This window comes from Myotis davidii, unplaced genomic scaffold (genome assembly GCF_000327345.1).
Source record: "Myotis davidii unplaced genomic scaffold, ASM32734v1 scaffold766, whole genome shotgun sequence".
Lineage (NCBI taxonomy): Eukaryota > Metazoa > Chordata > Mammalia > Chiroptera > Vespertilionidae > Myotis > Myotis davidii.
This window is the reverse complement of record NW_006296846.1, coordinates 74,792-79,749: the sequence shown is the minus strand read 5'-3', so window position 1 is coordinate 79,749 and position 4,958 is coordinate 74,792.

Sequence of the window (4,958 nt, the reverse complement as noted above, 5' to 3'; positions counted from 1 at the left end):
TGCCCGGGGGGGCCCAGACTGCGAGAGGGCACAGGCCAGGCTGAGGGACCCCCCCCCCTCCCTCCGAGTGCACAAATTTTTGTGCACCGGGCCTCTAGTATATACTAAAGGGGAAATATGCAAATTGGCCCTAATGACAGTCTCTATGACATGCGCTGACCACCAGGGGGCAGACACTCAATACAGGAGCTGCCCCCTCATGGTCAGTGCACTTCCACAGAGGGAGCGCTGCCAACCAGAAGCTGGCTCATGGCTGGCCAGCGCAGCGGCAGTGGCAGCGAGATCCGTGATTCGTGGCAGTGCTAAGGATGTCCCTGTGGGGAGCGGGTCTAAGCCGTTAGTCAGACATCCCCCCAGGGCCCCTGGGCTGCCAGAGGGATGTGTAACTGACAGCTTAGGCCCATCCTCCGGGAAGCAGGCCTAAGCTGGCAAGTGGAAATCCCCTAAGGGGTTCCAGACTGCGAGAAGGCGCAAGCCAGGCTGAGGGACCTCCCCGAGTGCATGAATTTTCCTGTACCAGGCCTCTAGTTTATTATAATGACTAAAATGAAAAATACTGACCATAACAAGTGCTGGTGAGGATATGGAGCAACTAGCATAGATGTCAAATGGTATAGAAATTTTGAAACAGTTTGGCAGTCTCTTAGGTAATTGATCATATACCTGCCATATAATACAGCAATTCCACTTCTAAGTTTTTACGTATGAGAATTGAAAGTGTATATCCTTTAAAAGACTGTACCCACATTTTCATAGCAGCTTTATGTATAATAGTTAAAAACTGGAAACAACTCAAATATCCATCAATAGATGAATGGATAAAGAAATTTTGCTTTATCATACAATGAAATACTACTCACCAATCAAAAGGACTGGACTATTGATACATGCAGCAACATGGATAGAACTCAAAATACTTATGCTGAGTGAAAGAAGCCAGACAAAATGTATACTAATGCAATGATTTTATTTATATAAAATTCTGGAAAATACAAAGCAACCTATACAGACAGCACTGGTTGCCTAGCTTCTAGTTAGGGGCAGCAGTGTGAGGGAGAGATTACAAAGCAACATAAGTAAACTTTTGGGAGTGACGGACATGTTTATTATCTTAATTTTGATAATGGCTTAATGGGTATATAAATATAACATATTGTATACTTTAAATATGTGGAATTATTTGTTGTTAATCCTCACCTGAAAATATCTTTCCCATTGATTTTTAGAGAGAGTGGAAGGAAGAGGGAGAGACAGAGAGAGAGGAATGTCAATGTGAAAGAGAAACATCCATTGGTTGCCTTCTGCACTCGCCCCAACCTGAGGCATGGCACCTGCAACTGAGGTACCTGCCCTTGACCAGAATCAAATCATGATGAAGTTCTAACCACTTAGCAACCCCAGCCAGGGCTATGTGGAATTATTTTAAGACCACAAGACATAGTATAGTGCAGCGGTTCTCAACCTGTGGGTCACGACCCCTCTGGCGGTCGAATGACCCTTTCAAAGGGGTCGCCTAAGACCATCCTGCATATCAGATATTTACATTACGATTCATAATAGTAGCAACATTACAGTTTTGAAGTAGCAAAGAAAATAATTTTATGGTTGGATCACAACATGAGGAACTGTATTTAAAGGGCCAGAAGGTTGAGAACCACTGGTATAATGGCTAAGAGACCTACCCAAATCATATTGCTACTTAGAACCAAAGTAAAGCTCATTGTATGAATATCAGTGGCCTACCATTACTTCATAAATATTTGTTAAAAATAAGAGAGGGAGAAAGAGTTAGTGTCACTTTCCAAGGGCTTCCCATGATAATTCAGATTTCTTAGCTTGGCCAGCAAGGTTCTACATTTTCTAGCCAATCTCATTATCTTGCTCCAAAATCATTTCCTATCAGCTCTTTCATTGCACCTTATGCACAGAAACCTTCTTGCTTCTCATTCTCTCCTTATAACCTTAGCACATGCTGTTCCCTATGCCTAAAACTTGTTCCCACATCTTCCCATGACTAACTGCCCCCACTTCATTTTAGGTCCTTTCTAATATTACTTCCATGTAACATACCCTCACCTCAGACTCACAGTACTCATCTACCTACTTTTTATATTTCTTATTTAGTTTTTATCATCTGACATCACATTATATATTTGTTTCCTGTTTGTCTTTCTCCTCTACTAGGTAAGAAGCAAATTGAGAGCAGGGACTTTGTCTTCTTTACAATTATTTGTCCAGTACCTAGAACATTGCCTAATAGTAAGTGCTTGATAATTACTTGCTGAATGAAGGAACCTGGACACAACTGAGTGGAATCCTTATAGTCATAGCTATTTAATCTCTCACAGCCTCAAATTCCTCATTTCCTACCTGAGTGTTGTCAAGAGGATTAAATGAGATAATGTATTTAAAGCATTTAGCACGGTGTTTGGCACATGGCAGGTGGCTCATGCATTCTCTTTCTTTTATATTCTGATATATTAACTGTTATTTCTGCCATTTTTCTGTGACCCATGACCCTTCCCCCCAATTTAGGCAGCAGGAGCTAGGGAATTATATATAGATCACAAGCCTGAGACCAAACCATATCAGCTGAACAAGTTACTTTACCTCATCAAGCCTGTTTTTTGCCTGCACTACTGTTATTATGAGCCTCATGTGAAATAATACACATAAAGTTTTTAGTGAAGGCCCTGCCACATAGTGATAAAATAAATGTTACATCCCTGTATCTCCCCAGAGCACACAGTGTTATGTGAGGCTAAAAACCTGAGTAATTTAACAATGAATTTAACAATGGCCAGAAATGTAGGCCTTGGAGATGAGAACAGAGAATGAAGGAGGTATGGACACTAATGGAGGGAACATAGACCAAATGGGGAGAGAATGGTGTAAATTTCACTGTGTTTGGATTAGGAAGTAGAATAGCACAGTGTTTAAGAGTTTGTGTTCTTGGAGATGGATTACCTGGATTTGAACCTTGGCTCTGCAATTTACTAGTTGTGTTGTGTTTGATGGGCACATTATTTAACCATTCTGTGTGTCAGTTTTCTCATTATGCAATGGAAATAATGATAGCATCTAACCTCTTATTTTGAAGGTTAAATGAGCTAAAACCTATTGGGTAAGACATAACTGGCACATTATAAGAGCTTAGTAAGTAAAAGCTGCTATTATCATTTTTCAATTTAATTCCCTGGTTACTCTAGTGAGGCTCTTGTTCCTGAGGACACTAAATGGCACATAAGGGCCATTATTGTCTCAAGTTAGAGCTGCATCAAGCATGTTCCTAGAAATGCTTTCCCCGGGACTCCTACTTTTCTCCTCTGAAGTTGACACATGTAAAGTTTAGATCAGGTTCTTTTGTTAAAACTGAGAAGCAGGCCCTGGCTGGGCCTGGGCTCAGTGGCTAGAGCAGTGATAGCAAACCTTTTGAGCTTGGTGTGTCAGCATTTTGAAAAAACCTAACTTAACTCTGGTGCTGTGTCACATATAGAAATTTTTTGATATTTGCAACCATAGTAAAACAAAGACTTATATTTTTGATATTTATTTTATATATTTAAATGCCTTTAACAAAGAAAAATCAACCAAAAAAATGAGTTCGCGTGTCAGAGGTTCGCCATCACTGGGCTAGAGTGTCAGCCCATACCAAAGGTTTGTGGGTTTGATTCCCAGTCAAGAGCACATACCTCATTTCAGGTTCAATCCCAGGCCCTGGTTGGGGCGCATACAGGAGGCAACCAATTGATGGGTCTCTCTCACATTGATATCTTTCTCTCTCCTCCCGCCTCCCTTCCACTCCCTCTAAAAATCAATGGAAAAATATCTTTGGGTGAGGATTAACAAAAAAATACCAAGCAAACAAAAAGGAAAAACTGAGAGGCAGGCTTCAGCCTGCAGATCCCAAATTTTGCTGCACATTAGAATCACTGGGGAGTGGTTAAAAGTGCTGATGCCCACATTGTACGCCTTACCAGTGAAATCAGAATGTCTGGAAACAGGTGCCAGGGATCAGCATCTTTTAAAGGTTCTAATATGCAACAAATTTGGGGAACCACTGGCTTAACAGATTTATTTTCCTTCTGTGTTGAGGGTGCTGTATAATTTGAAGCCTTTACCTGGGAGGACATTGTTTCATTTTTCAAAGTAATGTGTATAAAACTATGAAAGTAGCAGGGCAGTCCTAAACTGACTAAAATGCTGTTGAGATAGTCAATAGTGATCTCTGGTGGTGTGATGAGAACCTAAAATGATCTGGTATTCTTGCAGGAATACTCTTAACACAAGGAAAAAGTATCAACGACCACTGTCCACCCCTTACCCCTTCTACTATATACATATATTATCTAGAAAGGGAAAATGAAGCCTAGACAGGAAGTTGACCAAGATCACAAAAGAATCATTAATAGCTGTGGAACTGAAACTTGACTGGTTCTTCAACTTCCCCTTCCTCTCTAGGACATCCTCCCCCAGAGTGGCTTCATCTTCTCAACTTCCCAGTATGAGCACCACAAATGTGAATCAACAGCTTCCAAATTGCATTTCTGGCTCCTAACCATGACCTGGATTCCCGAAACTGCCAAACACAGTCATATAACTGACCTAAGCCAGAAGTATATGGGGAGAAATGATCTCTCTCTTCTGAGCCCTGCAGTTTTTATTTCTCCTGTGGGACAGAAGGCAAAAGTTGAACTGTTGGCTAAGGAAGTCTGAGCAATTGAGCCTCTGGTTAAGGTTAACTGTCTCCATTGTACAAATGAAGAGAATAAGGCCCAATGAAAGGTACTGTCTAGCCCAGTGATGGCGAGCCTTTTGAGTTCAACGTGTCAAAATTTTGAAAAAGCCTAACTTAACTCTGGTGCCGTGTCACATATAGAAATATTCATAATTTTTTTTATTTTTGCAACCATAAAAAAAATTTTTATTTTTGATATTTATTTTAAATTTTAAAGCCA